This window comes from Marmota marmota, unplaced genomic scaffold (assembly GCF_001458135.2).
Source record: "Marmota marmota marmota unplaced genomic scaffold, marMar, whole genome shotgun sequence".
NCBI lineage: Eukaryota > Metazoa > Chordata > Mammalia > Rodentia > Sciuridae > Marmota > Marmota marmota.
In genome coordinates this window covers 3,169,793-3,185,007 of record NW_026000020.1, presented here as the reverse complement: position 1 = coordinate 3,185,007, position 15,215 = coordinate 3,169,793, and the positions used below count along the sequence as shown (strand labels likewise).

Below are 15,215 nucleotides of genomic sequence, written 5' to 3'. Positions count from 1 at the left end.
CATCTTTGCTTTGATCACTTGCACAAACTTTGCACTTTTACTCCTCCAATTTGCTTTTGTAGCTTATATCTCTTGAAAATAATTTGGAACTTTTAAAAAATGTTTTTAAATCTTTATATTTGAGATGTAATTTTCATACCAACATTTCAGTAGAGTGTTGTGGGTTTGACTATATAATTACTATTACCAGTGAGTTTTATTATTGTCATATATTTTCATATTGCTGCTTATTGGTCATTCCCTTCAGCATGAAGGATTTCTTTTAGCATTTCTTATAAAGTAGATTTGATGGTAAAAAAAAAATCCTTTACTTTTTGTTTATCTGAGAAAGTTTTGATGTCCTCTTAATTTTATTTTACAACAGGATACATATTCTTGGTTAGCAAGTTTGTTCTTTATTCCTTCCTTCCTTTCTTTCTCTCCCCCTTCCTCCTCCTCCTCCTCCTCCTCCTCCTCCTCCTCCTCCTCCTCCTCCTCCCTCTCCTCTCCTCCTTCTCCTCCTCCTCCTCCTTCTTTCTTTCTCCCTCCTTCCCCACACCCCCCCTCAAATATCAAACCCAGGACCTTGTGCATGGTACTCTAATGCCCTACCACAGAGCCACAACCCCTCCTTTAAATTTTTAAAAATGCTATCCTATTTCTTCTGGTCTCTGGATCCTGTTGACGATTTTGTTAATATTATTGTGCATGTTTTCTTATATGTAACAAGTCACTTTTCCCTTGCAGTTTTCAAAATTCTCTCTTTGCCTTTAATTATTTTTTGTCAATTTGATTGTAATGTGTTCTGATGTGGAAGAGGATCGGTGCTTGTCCTTTGCAGTCCACCACCTTTTCACATGGTCATACCAGGACCCATCAACCACTGGAAGAGAGAGGCAGGAACACTGTTAGTTCTCAGTATTGGGGTAAAACCAAGGCAATGGGATGATTTAGACACTTTGAAATAGGTGTCTGTTGTTTTATTAAACTTAGTAAAGGGGAAGGAATTTCCTACTTATGAAATCAGTCCATCTTTATAGTAGGAAGCAGCGATGCACTTACTGTACGTGATTTTGCCCACATACATTTATGTATAGGGATTCATTTTAAATCATTTAGGTGATGAAAGTCTTCACCTATTCCTAATAAAGAGTACTTAGTTTCAGATTCAATTGCCCGCTCAGGCAGTTAAGTCTTAGGGTCTTCTTGTTGCTTGTGCCTTCCAGCTGCCTGGTGGAATCTGCAAATGCATTCTCAGTAAGAGATTTCACTGCTGCAGAAAGAGAGGGCCCTTGAGAACTTCTATTTTCACTTAAGGTAAATAAGGAATAAACATTATTTTCACCAATTTTTAAAGAATTGGATGGATTCCGGAGCTAGCCTGTATTGTATTTTAATTTCATGCCACTGATGTTTTTGTGCATCATGGCATGATGGGTTTGATTCTGGGCACTCATTACAAACACAATAGTAATCTCAACAGTGTTTACTATGTTGTAAGAATTGTATAAAGTGGACAAAGACTTGATTGAAAGATGATTGAAAATATTGTTCAGAAGAGAAAATTCCAAAGACCAAGTAAGCAGGTACATGAAATATTCTCTTCTGAATCATTATGAGCAGAGATATGTGTTTGCAGTTAATCAAAACCCTGGTATGTATCATGCTGACTGATGCACATGTAAGTCAGGGGAGTCCAGAAGCATAAGGCTAATAGGAGAATCAACAGGAGTGTGTGTGTGTGTGTGTGTGTGTGTGTGTGTGTGTGTTTCTCACTACCAGGGTAATTGGTTCCTGCAATTGTGTGGCCTGTAAGTTGACATGTAAATCAGTCTGGAAATTCAGACAGGATTTGATTTAGTCTTTTTTAAATTTTTTTTAGTTGTGGATGAACACAATACCTTTACTATATTTATTTATTTTTATGTGGTGCTGAGGATCGAATCCAGTGCCTCACATGTGCTAGGCAAGTGCTCTACCATGGAGCTTCAATTGCAGGCCCTTGATGTAGTCTTGAAGCTGAACTCTTTATTTTTTGAGAAACTTTAGTTTTTGCAGTTAAGATTTTCAACCGATTGGATGAGGTCCATCCTCATTATTTAGGATAATCTCCTTAAAACCATCTGTAGATGTTAATCACATCTACAAAATTCCCCATAGAGGCAATTGAATTGGTGTTTGATTAAATAACTGGTACTATAGACAAACTGATACATAAACCTAATTATCACAATGTAAGACCTGAGAACAATCAAAAGAAGCTTGGTTCTTTTTTTCTTTCCCATGTTTCCTCCTACCTTGACTATTCTAATAAATCATCTGCATAAAAGCATTCATATGTCACTTAATGATGTGGCATAGTCTGAAAAATGTGTTGTTAGATGATTTCACTATTGAGCAAACATCATAGAGGCTATGACATCACTAGGTAGTATAATCTTTTGTACCACCATATGTGGTTCACCATTGACAGAAACTTTATCATGAGGTACATGACTGGAGTGGAAAATCCATTCACTTTGGAGTACTAGCTAGGTTGATACTTTTTCTTATTTTACTCTTTTTGTCTCTTTTGTTTCTAGAGAATTTGTTCTAACACTGTTTTCTCTATTGATATACTTGAGAGACATGCTTGATGGAATTCGTTCTTATTGATTTTCTAAATTTACGTTTTTTATCCATATTATAGTCATTTTTTCCTTTTATTCAAGAGACTATGGTCAGGTTTGGTTATACTGATATCTTGGAGGTAATGCAAAATCTTTTGTATTTGGAAATTTAATTAAATTTAATAAAATAAATGGATTGTCAATAGGGGCTCTGAAGTATTGTTTTGCAGAATTTCTGACAAAGTATTGTTTTTGTCCTTCCTTTCTGTTTATTATTGGACAGAAGAAACTAATCATTGTCAACTGATCCTACTTCCTGCCTGAGTCAATTCTAGTCCCTGACAGATATTTGCTGAGACAATCAGACTGCTAAAGGACCGAGATCTTTCAATATCACAACACAGACACTTCTTTTATATAAGCTTTAAGCATTTGATAGATATTAATTAAATGAAGCAGATGCCATTTTCATTCATTTGTCTATTCTATCGACTGTATCTACAATAAGATACTTCATCGTACTTCTACATCAAAGCTTTTAAAGATGTGTGTAGACAGTTATCCCATACTAAATCACCCCTTATTACACTTTAGTATCTGGGTTCATCTACATGTTGTTTCCTTGAGATAATCTTATGAAAGTTTTGATATCCTTACCATCCTGAATGGATACTGGTCAATTCTGGCCAACTTCTTTTTTGAGTGCTATGGCCATAAGGGATTCCTTGCCCTAGAGGTGTGATCTCCTGAGCTGAGGATGAAGGATCTCACTGCTGGGTCAAATTGGAAGACTCTGTAGAGCAGATTTCTAAGACTGTACATTCTGATCTAGAGGAAAGGCAGCATATGGTTGTGATTGTGAAGCATATGAGTTTTGAGACTGTGCAAGGTGGCCTTCTAATTCAACAACAGTGGCCTTCCCACTGCTCTAGGTCTTTACGTATGAAATAAGTCTCCTCTCTTCCTTATTTTTGAAGTTGATAGTTTGAAACTCAAATCAGGATTTGAGAATTTTTACCTTTGTGTTTATAGGTATACCCTCAGATGACCTTAACTTACATTTGCATACATTTTAGAGAAAAGTTCCTTCTTACTGGCTTCCCCAGTCACAGGTCCCCATGGTAAGACCTGGTCACTCAGGATAATATCCTATACTATTATCCACCAGATTTTAGAGGTGTTTATTTTTAGAATCTCCAGAGAGATAGCACAGCACAAAATAAATTTGCACTCACATTTTCCTGACATGAAATTCTCACAAAATTCTTCCTAGCTCTGAGTGTCAGCTAGCATTGAGGTCATTTTATGAAAGTAGTAGAAAGCTACCAGGCAATCCTTGGCATTTCTAGCCACATAGATGATCTGAAATCAAGTACAGGAAAGGAAACCAGAGGAGAAATACTGTAGGAGAGTATTCCAATACAATAATAATGTCATCTCTTTTTCAGTATGTAGTGTTTTATGCATTATTTATTAGTTAAAATAGTAATAAAATAAACTAAGCCTCTTTGATCCTAAAATTTGGTAGGACATGAAGAAATCCAAAGGCAAATGAGAGCGTCCCATCCTCCAAGGATCATATATCATACAGGAAGATGACCAAAATCTGGGGGGGTATTACAAATAATTGAAATCTGATATGACATACTGAGTAGTCACAGGGGAAGAAGTTAGTAAGGATTCCTGGGGGAGATGGAGTTGAAGTCTTGAGGTCTTAGTCATATCTCAAGGAATTAATAGGAATTTTCCAGCTTTACATTTAGGGAAAAATTGGGGAGTGAGAAAACAGTTTTATATATACCATCTTATTTGATTTCCATATATGTTAAAATTATGTAAAAAGAAAAGGGGAACCATTATTCTTTAATTGATGAAGTAACTGAAATTTAGAGAATCTGAGGGCCTTTCACAGTAATCTGTAGTTAGTACATGATGGGGTCAGTCCTGGAACAGAAAAATTGGGGATGGATCCAAGCAATTCCTTCATTACATATATGCACAGTGACGAGATTCTCAACTGAAGAATGTCTCAGAGAGTTTCTCAAAGTTTAAAGTGGTTTTGCTGATCTATCTATCTAGATATGCTTATGTATACATGCATATTTTCATAGGCAGGTTACACTTGGCTGCTTCTTGGGAATTCAGGAAAATTAGGAAGAGTGGCCTGGTAATGTGATGAGTGGGTATTTATAATCTTTCATTCAACAAATGCATAATAAATGCTATGTTTAAGGTCATGTTCAGAATAAAAATTTGAACAAGACCAAGTTACCTATTCCAAGGAGCTGACAGTCTGTATCAAAGAGACAATATGGGAAAATGTTAATGCACCATGATGAATACAATGACTGGCACATATGCACACTTAGGTCAATGTATATATGTGGGCCGGAGGGGAAGTTTCTAAGCAGATGATATTTATGCAAAGACCTGAAAAGCAAGTAGGGATTAGCTACGTCAAGATGGGAGAGGATGCTTGAGTCTCATGAAAAGCATGATGGGAAGATCCCAGGTATGAGGAAGCATTGTGTGTTAAAGGACCTGAAGGATTTTCAGGATGATTGCTGTGAGAACTGGGAGTGTTGTTGAGGGCTGGTTAGAGATTGGATTGGAGCTGAAGCAAGGCACAGATGACTAAAGGCATAACAAATCATAGAAAAAAACTTGAACTTCATCTCCAGCCAACCTGTGGATGTGTTTAAAGCAGGTCTCTAAGTTTCTGACGATGTTTAAAGCAAGTCTTAGATTCTCATTTTAGGAAGAGTATGAGCTACGAACATTAGGAGGCTCTGGTGCCCAAATCTAGGGTTTGATTTCTTGACCCATGAACAAGTAGACTTGGGAATGAAACAGCCTGGCTGAAGCCACTGTGGAAGTCCTGTTCAAGGCACAACATATGGCTTTGGTATCTTATGGAGAAGAGGGTTTGTAAGTGTTAAGACAAGAAGCAGCCAGGCAAATTGGGAGACAAAAGAGAACAGTGACTTGGGTATTGGCCAAAGTGATGTTGTATAATGGAAAAATTAGAAAGATTCTAAAGAATTGATCAAACTTTACTGGAGATTACACATGGAGGCAAGGGAAGTAAAAATGATACAAGTTTTGAATTTAGTTTACTGTGTGGATTTCGGAGACCTGGAAACCTTGCTGGGTAGCAGATCTTGCACTTTGCTTCCAAGGGCAGGGGAAATATCCTCTAGTACGTTGGCAGAGCAAAGCAAAAGTCTTTCGTTTTTAAACTTGTTTATCTCTATTCCAGGTTCTCCCTCCAATTTGTAATAATACAGACTCTACTTTGAAACATGTGGCTAAGGAGTTATCATGCAAACTCAGAGGAAATAGAATATTAGAAGCCATGGATGTCTGTAGATTTCAAACATACGAAATACTTGATTTCAAGAAAAATAGCACATTATTTTGAAAGACATCTTCACTTATGTCATTTATATCACCAAGTTAGAAAAAGTTTGAAAACCCCTTTCTTTACCTTGCAGTTCTGTTTCCAGATAGATGGTGGCAATAAATGAGAAGGAAGGTGAGTTTTTAGCATTCGTGGTGAGGGCATTTGAATAGCTATCTCCAAATCTGGAAAAGCAATGAATATTCTCCATTTATTCTTGCCACTCTTGGAAAATCCTTTAATTTACATTTGTATATTATTCTAATGAGTTATTTCATTTTATTTTATTTTTTCACTTAGAGACAATAACTGTATATTCGCAAGGACATGTGAAATATCCCTTCCTAGCCTTCTGCTAAGGCTTTCTTGTTTCATCTCATTCTCTGAACTTTTGCACTTTCAGGAAAGTTATTTAGCTTGCTTGATAGTTCTGTGAATGTCCATCATAATCTATTCTCCTCTTTCTTCTCTTCTTTGCTCTTTTTCTTCAGAAATCATCCATATACTTTTACAATAGCTCAATGCTAATTTTCGAGTTTTTCACTGATTTGAGCATAAAAAGTAGAAAGAGAAGGAGAAGGGTATTTGCCAGCAGCTAACTGGGAAGGAGACAGACAAGAAATAGAAAGGATAACTTGTTGAAAAGCTAAAGTTCATCAGCTGAGAACATTAGAGGCTCTGGTGTCCAAATTCAGGGTTTGACTTCTTGACCCAGAACCAAGTTGACCTGGGAACGAAATAGGCTGGCCCAGGCTGCTGTGGAAGTCCTGTTTAAGGCACAGCATGTGACCTTGCTATCTTATAGTCAAAGCTTTTTCAGTCTCGCTGCATGTTACTCACCATGCTTCTCTTTATGAGGGTATTTTACTTCAAGGAAGGGGTGTCTTTCCAGAGAAGCAGCTCCCCTGAATTTTGCCACGTCGCCATCATTTTGAATCATGTCTAAAATTTCTTGCATCCAGGTTGTACCTGAAAAACATCAGAAATATTCTCTAATTTTTAGGTAACTGGCTTTTCATCTGAAATAAATGTATATTTTGGAGAAAGGCAGTAACATGAGAATACTTTGAAATTAGATTAATGTTGCAGAGACAGAAAGGAAGCTTTCTTCCCTTCCCTGAGATAGGAGGTGGTCACAAAATCCCTGTGGTATAATCTAGAGCACTTATTCCAAACTTTTTTATGAAAAATTTTAAACATACAGAAAACTTGGTAAAATAATATTAAAAAAAATACAAATACTTCAAGTTTTAAAAACATTTTGCTCTGTTGGCTTTGTCTATTTCCATCTATCATCTTTATAATCTGTTTCAAATCAATCAATCACTTACCTATCTGATCTAATCTAATCTATCATCCATCATCCGACAAACTGATCTACTTCAGAGTAAGTCTCTGATAATGCTTCATGTCTAAGGACACAGCATGCATCTCTCAAAATGACATTCTTCTACCATGTTTCCTACATGTTTCTCATCATATCTATTTTACAATGATTCCTTAACATCATTAAAAACACTGTCTTCATTAAATTCTTTCCAGTTACCTCCTAATACCATTTATAGCTTTTTTTTTCCAATTAAATTTCATGGGCTACCTTAGTTTTATCTCTCAGTCTCTAATCAACCTCTCATTTCTTCATGATGTAGATTTTTAATCAGTTATCTAGCTATCTTGTAGTTATGCCTTTATAATCCAGAATTGTCTGATCATTTTCTCATAATATGTTTAACCTGTTCCTCACTTCCTTTGGTCTTCTGTAAACTGGAATTTAAGTCTTGATTAGGTTAAGTTAAAACATTTTTTGGCGAGAAGACAGGTGATGCTTTATACTTTCTTTCATTATGCCAAGAGGTACCTTATGTCAAATTTGCTCACTCTTAGGATACTACTTTTGATCATTCTGTAAGTATGTGGCCACAAGATATTGCTTGTAAAAATACATATTTTCATTTGCTATTAGAAATTAAATAGTATAGTGACATTTTGGTACCACATGACTAGCCAGATTTCCTCTGATTTTATCTAATCATTATAGAATGCATTGATGATCCTGCCTGAAATACTTTCCATTATGGGTTTCAAATTGTTAATATTCTAATCTTATAATCTCTTCTTCTCTTTTTCCTTATTTATTTATTTATTTATTTTATATTTAATTGATTTTATTTTTTAAGTACATGACAGTTGAATGCATTACAATTCTTATTACAAATATAGAACACAATTTTTCATATCTTTGTATATATAGTATGTTCATGCCAATTCATTACTTTATACATGAACTTTGTTTATTTTTTTTTTTTGCATTACAATTCTTATTACACAAATATACCACAATTTTTCATATCTCTGTTTGTATATAAAGTAGGTTGACACCCAATTTGTGTCTTCATACATGTACTTTGAATAATGATCTCATCATTTCTTCTGTGAAGTAGATCTTATATAAAGAAAAATGAGCCAATACTGTAACTACAGGGAATTTAATTCCATGAGACTAACAATTATAAACCAGGTTAAATGACAATATCTATCATAACAATAATTATTATCAGAGATAAAGATAAATATTTTTATCCATTTCAATTATTTAAACAATCCCAAATATGTATGTTCCGAATAACAGAACTTCCAAATACATAAGACAAAAATTATAAAAAATAAAGAAGTGGAGAAATCCACAATATTAATTAAAATTTTCAACAACTTTCACTCAGTAATTGATAGGACCAGTAGATAAAAAATCAGTAAGGACATAAAAGATCTTAACAATTTGTCAACCAATGTGAATTAATAACAGTTTCAGAGAACTATACCCACTATCACCAAAATCTGCATTGTTTTCGGTGTACATGAAATATTTTGGGGGGTACCAGGGATTGAACTCAGGGGCACTTTACCACTGAGCCACATCCCCAGCCCTTTTTTGTATTTCATTTAGAGACAGGGTTTCACTGAGTTGCTTAGTGCCTTGCTTTTGCTGAGGCTGGCTTTGAACTCACAATCTACCTCCCCAGCTGCTGGTATTACAAGCATGTGCTACTGAACCCAGTTAAACATTTGTAAAAACAAGGATGATAGGATAGATTCTAAAATGAATCCTCAAATAAATATAAAATGATTGAAATTATACAAAACATGTTTTTTTTTTTGGCCCTGTAGTTACAGTATTGAGTTACCTGCTTTTTGATATTTGCCTCTCTTCATTTTTAAGCCAATAATCTGCATCAAACTTTTATTATGCTTCATATATTTCTGAATTTTTGATCTATTCCATCTCTCTGACTTTCTCTTCTGTTTGTAAGAGCTCAAGTAATTTCATTAGGCCCACTCAACTAGTCCAAGATAATCACCCTACCTCAAGGTAAGCCAATCAGTAACTTTCATTATAGCTGTGCAAAATCCTTTTGGGCATGAAATATAAAATAACCACAGGTATGATGCCACAGGACTAAGATTATAATGACCAAAATTCTGCCTATCAGGATGTTTGAAACACAAAATTTCACAGTCTTGTGTGATCTTTAGGAATTATTTGGCTTCTTGGTAGTTCCTGGCTTGATCACATGAAATTTGGTCCTGTGCACATGCAATTTAGTATTCACCGGTATCCTCTAGGGCTCCCCTATACAGATATCGGTGGCATTTTTTTTTCTATTTCCTTCTCTCTGGCACTCTGCCTTGCAAAGTAGTCATTGCAAACTCCCATAACTCTTATCTTTGGCTCTTGAACTTAGTGACTGAGTTCCTTGACATGACTTCCTTAAATTCCCTGTTACTAAACCAACTTCAGAAGGGTCTTAATACTGAAGAATTGGGCAAATGTTGCCCTGTGAACGTCTAGAGCGTTCGGGTCCCTGGGTAAGGGTCGCGAAATAACCAGGACACAGGGGATGCAGAGCCAAGGCAGCAATTGCAACTGCTGCTGAGGTTTACTTGCAAGTTCCTTTTATATTCTTCTTCTAACAAAGCAAGCAATTCTTCAATAACACTTTACCCACATTGCCCAAATATCATGCCTCAGAGGATACACAGAGCTAGATTCAGACTGTTACTTTTCATTTGATAAGTACCCTCTTAAAGTTCTTTGTAGACATTATCTAATCCCCTGAGGATGCATTTGTTTCTTTAGAATGTACTGTTCCCAGGATAAGTATGCAGGAAGCTTCTTCCTCTTGGCCAAACCATGCAGAACTTGGGCCTTGCGATAAGGGGAAGAGAACGTTTCCTCCTCCTAACTGAGGTTTGCCTCAGCTGACCTAAATCACAGCCACAGCTCTTGCAACATGTCAGGCCTGAGGGAGCTAAACTCTGCACACTTAAACCCCAACATTGCCCAATATTGCCAAACAGTGGTTTTTTATTTTATTTCTTTCAGTTTCCTAGTTGACTGTGATTGGAGTACAAATCCAATCCAATCCCTCATCATATTCTACTAATTAGGGAGATTATTCTTTTGAATATTCAAGATTCTTCTGATGTGATCCCATTAATTTTGAGTATTTATTTGCTTTCTAATATACACAATGTCCTAGATTTGCCCTGTATAGTCTCTCTCCAGGACAGGGAGTCACACTGGGGACTGAGATTATAATTCCCCAAAGAGCCCTGATACTTTTTGGTAAATTACAGTGTTAGAAACCAAGATCTAGGCACTAGGGGTATCTATTGTTGTTGGATATATTTGTTTATAAGAATTTTTAGAGAATAGAAATTCAGTGCATTTTTAAATCAAGGTCAAATCCTTGAGTTTCTCTAATGAGACTTAACTGGAATAGAACATAAAGGTTTAGTTGACAACTTCTAAGAACTTTGGATATTTAGACAAACTCTTTTTTAACTCTCTGGGATGACAATTGATATCTATGTTATGGTATGTTTTAAGGGAAAGACTGCTCTGACTAAAGGATTATGGTGAAAGAAAAATCATGCCTCATTCAATTTATTGAACTTGATTTTTTCTAAGTCATTTGTTCCTGAAGGGAGGCATTAATGATGCACTTCAAAGCATTTAGAATAGTGTTTTGGTCATCAGGAGAGAGAGCACTATTGGAAATTGGTGTCCAAAGGGCCAGGAAGCTAAATTTTCTATAATACTAGTGGAAGATCTTCATATAGGCAATTGTATCTCTCCAAATCCCAGTGATGTTACATTGATCACTACATATTATCCATTCATGTCCAAAGATTTAACATTATTATATATTTTAATAAATTTTCCTGACTTTGGGTAAGTTGCCAGAATAAGGTCATCAGGTTGGGCTTGAAAATTACAGACTTTATTCCATATTTCTTTTGATAGTACTGGCAAAGGTACTCCATCCACTTCTATAATGTTCAACAAATTTGAATTATTTTCCAGAGGATGAGCATTCTTCTCAATCTGTGCCATTGGAGATCCAAGATTGCTATTGTCAACCCTATTTAAAATAAATTATTGTGTTTTACGGCTGATAGTAAAGGTTCCCATCTTACTGTTGTTGACTTGAATGACATAAAATAAATTAAAGCTAGCATAAAAGTACATCTAACAAGTTACTCTGTTTTATTTATTTCATCTTCACAGGAACTCCATAAAACAGGTAATACTATTTCTGTTCTTTAAAAGAAGAAGCTGAAGTTGTTGAGGCTAAGCAATTTGGTAAATGTAAGACAACCAAAAGACTTACCATTGAAATAGTCTTTTTCCCACTCTGTTTTAGCAACAATAGTGCCTGTTGGTTGGTCAAATAATATTATAATAATACCTCATATTTTGCTTTATCATTTTCAAAATGCTATTTCATGTTATTATAAATGAGACAATATTGAAGAAAGATTAAAGCAATGGTTTTTCAGGAATTTTCTAGAGCCAATTCTCTGATAGTGACAAATATTCAAAACGGAGGATTTTCTATAAATTTTTTCACTTGTAGGATCATTTTTCAATATGAACCACAGGTTTACAGTAAGAAAAACTCTTACATATTGATTAAATTCTACTAACTGGAAGACTGGGATTATTGATTTGTAACGGGACATTTAATTCTGCTGTACACACTGAGTTCCTTATACCACCTGGAAAAAGTGCTTTCAGAATCAGTCTTATGTCACCAGAAAATAACTTATATGTTAAGATGAAGAATGGCAAAAGATGTATTTAGGGTCACGGTAACATAATATGCAAAAACATGCACACTCAGTATGTACAAAGCTTTTCAAATAGTTGACATGAACAAATGTTAATTCTCCTTTTCCTGAGAGAAAATATTAAACCTATAGCAAAATATCTAGAAGAATGTATTTCTATAGTTTGCTAATTAGTGTTCTGGGAGAAATGGATTCTATGGTAAAGTGCACTTGAGAAATTCTGAGAAACACAAAGTGAAGGAGTTTTGCTTGATGTAGGTTGTCGGGGTGGCCTTTAATTCATTAATGGTTATTTTGAGCACCTAAGAGAAGATTTTAGTTTGCAGTACTTCTCAATCCTGTAACTCTTTTCGGAATGCAGTTCTCAAGGAATTTGCATTCTTTAGGACACTGTGTAGGAATTTCTGACCTTGTGCAGATAGAAAAACAAAGATAGTTTTAGAAATGTTTCTTGAATTTTTGTCAAGTGGCTATTTTCTGTGGTTTTTCCCACAAGTAGTCTATATCAAATTGAGGAAATTTTCTTCTACATTTTTGAGAGGTTTTGGTTATTATATTTTTTGTTATTGTTGTTGCTTAATCATCAAGAGATATTAAATTTTTATATCACCCTGAAGGTCATGCCTATGCTAAATTACTTTGATAGGTTTTTCTGATGTTGAACCATTCCTACACTAGTCTTAGATAAGACTCTTGAGCCCACTCAACTTTTGCTCACTCTCAACCTTTGCTCTTGAATCATCAAATCCAAGGAAATGCTCACAATGTCACTTATTTTGGCATCCAGAAGCAATATAACAACCTTTTATGGACTTCATTTCAAGGTGCAAAGTGATTGTTTTCCCTCTGCAAATATGGTATGTGCAATGTGTCCTCCTAATGGAAGCAGGACAAAGTGTCAGTTTTTCTTTGACACATGCCAGGCTCATTAAAACCTATACATTTCAGGATATGTAATGTGTTTCAATAAATTGTATTTGTACACATTGGTACTCAAATTATCCCATCTTTAGCAGTAGGATCCTTTTTAAGTTGGCTCTGAGTGCTTTAGTCCTGATCTGAATTGTTAACAGCTTCCTTGTTGTGTGTTATGACAAGAGGTTTTAGGATCTTTTTCAGTTTGAAATCAGTCACATCTCCAAATTGCCCTAGCTTCTTTTTGTGGAGAATGAATAGGAATATGGAGCCTCCATCTGTGTAACAGTAATTCTAATTGACCATGGCCTGGTCATTGGTTTCCAAACCTTTTCAGTGGTCATGTTAAGAATATGCAGATTTTTGAGGAGAGAATACTTAATGAGTTCACATATGAGATTTCCATTTTAAATTTAGGTCTCCAGGGGCTGGGGATATTACTCAAGTAGTATTGCTTTTGCCTAGCACTCGTGAGGCACTGGGTTCGATTCGCAGCACCACGTAAAAATAAAATAAATAAATAAATATATTGTGTCTACCTAAAACTAACAAATAAATAAATAAATAAATATTTTTAAAAATAAATAAATAAATTTAGGTCTCCAGGCTCTCACTTAATCACTTAAACTTTTATTTGTATTATCTTACCTTCATGCCAAAAGCCCTGAATTTAGAAAACTTTATTTAAAAATCAGTGTAATTTTACTTAAAGACAGTCATGAAAATCCTAGATAAGATTCATGTAGTAATAGTTCAACATCTGAAAAACCTTTCAAAATAATTTATGCTAATTATAAGTTAAATAAATCTATATGATAAAAATTAATATCCTCACTTAATATCTCTTTATTAGCATGACAGTACCAAAAACAATAATAGCAAAACTTATCAAAAACTACATAATAATTAGTATTTAAGAACTTGCTGATAAATTCCAAGTTATAATAGCGCATAAATCTACTGAGAGTGGGATCTTATATATGTTATGTTTTCGTCTTTCACCAGATAACATACATTTTTGTTAAATATTTGAATGGCACTGGGCCTCTGCTACTTGAAGATTATGGTTTTTGTTTACAGCCAGCCAGATATGGATTAAAATATCAGGTTGACTTCATTTAGCTCTTCATCTGTAAGATTACTTCTCCCATTTCCTTTTGAATCTTTTTTAGTCTCATCTCTCTTCATGCAAGCAAATGCTCATCTTTTATTGCATGCTCTCTACCTTTTTAGTAAAACTCTTAGCCTATTAATCATAGTTTTTTTTTAATTTCCAGTCTGATAACACCAAACTTTTGTATATCTGAGTCTTGTTCAGTTTTTTAGCATGCATGTAATTTTTTTTGAAATATGTATTGATGTGTTAAACATAAGGAACTGAAGTAAATAGGCTTGTATTATTAAGTGTTATCTTTATCTGGCTAGAAGGTAGACTGTGTTTCTAGTTTGCTGGGCCTCTGAGTATCAAAGTCTACAATTTCCTGTAGTGTTTTTATTTTTGTTTTCCATTTTGTCTTTGAGTTTCCCTATAAATATCTCTAAAAACACATTTTCAATTAGCATACAATGTGGGACAAAAGGAGAGACATAAAAAATAATTCATAGACATTATATTGAGAACATGGAAGTCAACAGGAAACTTTTGGAAAATCAGAACTCAAACCCAGAGAAATATCATATGCAAAGTGATTGAGCAAAAAAAAAATCAAGAAACCAGAGAAATTGAAGATACAACAAAAAATGTGTAGAGCCTGCTGTCTTCTTGCAATTGCAAATAGTTTTTCTAGCCCCTCCTTTTAATGAGGATGTAAATCTCTTGGGAGTGCTGGCAAAATGTAGGAGTTTTAGTTACAACCCCTGGATTACTTAGCATAAGGTCTCTTCTTTTGTGTCCATGTAGTCAATAAAACCCAAATCTTCATCTTTGCTATTTAAAAGAAGTCCGCAGGAGGTTGTTGGGAAATATACTAATAAATTCTTCTTTATTAATACATTAAATAAGGAGATTTAGTGGCAGATCTATGAAATCTGATTCACGTTGACCATAACAGAACCTGCCTTTTAACAATCTCCCCAGGAGCTGCATTAAAACTGGAGAAGCACCTCTGTACATAACCCAGACAAGCAGCAACTTTGAGTCCCCACCTATCCCCCATACCCACCCACCTCCAAGGCAGGGT

At 34.9% G+C, this 15,215-nt stretch overlaps 1 pseudogene; it reads right to left on the bottom strand.

The window, feature by feature from the left end:
* Positions 1–109: 109 nt before the first annotated feature.
* LOC107154049 lies at positions 110–11,383 on the bottom strand (annotated as a pseudogene).
* Between the last annotated feature and the right edge of the window lie 3,832 nt (positions 11,384–15,215).